The sequence below is a fragment of the Lolium rigidum genome, chromosome 3, assembly GCF_022539505.1.
Source record: "Lolium rigidum isolate FL_2022 chromosome 3, APGP_CSIRO_Lrig_0.1, whole genome shotgun sequence".
Classification (NCBI taxonomy): domain Eukaryota; kingdom Viridiplantae; phylum Streptophyta; class Magnoliopsida; order Poales; family Poaceae; genus Lolium; species Lolium rigidum.
In genome coordinates, this window is record NC_061510.1 from 191,094,878 (window position 1) to 191,097,254 (window position 2,377).

A 2,377-nucleotide genomic window follows, 5' to 3' on the forward strand; every position below is an offset into this window, starting at 1 on the left:
GAGTAAAATACATGGGACATCATGAAACTTGTTCGTGCAAATCAGTTCAGTCACTGTATTCTGGAAAGTTCAAGTTACGGTCATCAAAGACGCGTTGCCGACTCACGTACAGTCACTGGTTACGATACATGTACGTATCTGCACATGTGGCACAATATTGACCGGTCAGCAGCACGTTTGTTTTGCTAAAATCTCCCTAAACTAATTGACGTTGTCCTCCTGATGGGTTGATTGAGGCGCCACCCTCCACCAAGCTCAGCTGGTTCTTGCGGCACGGAAGCAAAAGGCAAGAAAGAAAGGAGCCGTATTCCTCCATGAGACCGTGACTCAGGTGGTTCTTCCGGCCAGGGTGAAAGTGCTCCCTATCCTCCACCTCCACGCACCACCGGCGGCACTCCTCTCCGCCTTCCGCGCACCACAAGCACCCTCCGCGGTCCGCGCCACCCTGCACCATCGAGAATCTAATGTCCGGCCATCTCCTCTTCTCCCGGGTCGACGTCTTCAGCGGGAGTGCCGGGACTCCCTCGCTCGTGGCTTACGATCGACTCGCGTCGCGTGACATCGTCTCGTCCATGACTCGGTGGCGAAGGCCAAGTGCGCCCTCGCAGGAGCTTCTCGATGTGGTTCACGTGAGGCAAATTGACAGGTCCTGCCCGTGCAGCAGCGGCCTTCGGTGCGCGACACGGCCCTCCCTGATCGACCTTCCCCGCCGTGGCGCCTCCCCTCGCAGCGGTCGCTACTCGCCGCCGCTCGGTCCTCAGAAGCCATCATGACACCAAATATAGAAGCCGCACCTGCCGACGCTGCCGCCTCCACCGTGCGTCACGCCTTCGTTGCAGTAAGGTTGTACCACAGCGTGGCGCCGGCGTCGACCACCACGAGCCCAGTTAGGCTACCTTGAAGCAATGAAGCTCCGCCTTGCCCATCTTGGTCTTCCATGCCGAAGGAATTAAGTTGTGGCGCCCGTATCGACGGATTCGTCACATCTTCTCTGCCTCCGGCTACCCTACGTCACTGAATGATCTCCTCTTTTGGCCACCACTGCGGCTCCTGCTCGACCGAACGTACTCAGTGGAGTCCATAGGATCATGGCGAAGTTCTCCCCGAGCACCTACGTGTTCCTGTGTTTCTCCGAGACATGTCCCTGCTCTGGCCATCTCTGTCGACTGTCGTCGACCATGGTGTTGCCTCGGTGCTCTCGTGACTCCTCCGGCCAGACGAGCGTGGGATGCTAGGTCGAGAATGGAACGCGGGCTGGGTAGGCGAGGTAATGCTGGCGTGGTTAGGAAGGGGCGTGCGCCGGCATTCTAATCTAGCGGCGGCGGCGGCGGATTTGGGGCTTGAGGTTAGGGAATCAAATCTTCTCAACGGTCAGGTGTTTTTAAGAAATAAATAAGAGATCTTTAGATTGTTTCTGTGAAAACTACGACATCCGGTTGGGACTGTACTGCCACACTGCCATGCCATAGAATACGTAGGCAGACCTTCTGCGGTGATGGTACATGAACCAGCATCGCGTCTTTGATGACCGTATATTAAACTTTCCAAAGTACAGTGACTGAAGTGATTTACACGAACAAGTTCCATGACGTCCCATGTATTTTACTCTTTTTTTTTTGATCTGGAAGCTCACTTTCATTCAACCAGATAGCACAGCAAGATCGCTGGCTACAAACGAACGAACGAAGCCTGGAGCATCACCCGGCCATACGGCTTGGGGCAGATGGACCAACTTCTTTTGTTCTGACAACTGAGTTATGTGCCGCACGGGAAAGAATAGATCGTGCGTGGCCTTTGTTCTGATCTGATGGGATCCGGATCGGATGGTCATCTCAGCGGGCCATACAAACGGACAGAAATTGATCTCTTCCCCCGGTAGTGGTTTGATGCAGTGCAGGTTGACTGACATGTTCGCGGAGAAAGTGAGTGAATCTGCACACTAAAAGTGGACTAGATAGAGGCAAAATGAGTGAATCTATAAAAAGCTAAAAGCTTTTATATTATTGAACCGAGTACTGTATAAGAAAATACCGCATCCCTACTAAATTTGCCTCGCAGAACATTACAGATGATGGATCTTATTGTTTATACATCTAAAACTATATTTTTAGACTGAATTATACAACTAACACTCAAAAAACAATTGAGCGAAAAAACTAAAAAAAAAAGAAAACTCCCTCCGTTCCATATTAGTTGTCGCAGATTCGGATGTATCTATACACAAAATGTGTCTATACACAAAACGTGTCTAGATACATCCAAATCGGCAACAACTAATATGGAACTGGGGGAGTACTAATGATTGATTTTGCATTTGGTGATATCACATTGGAATATATGCAGAAATATGGAACAACCATCATCATGCTACCAAAAA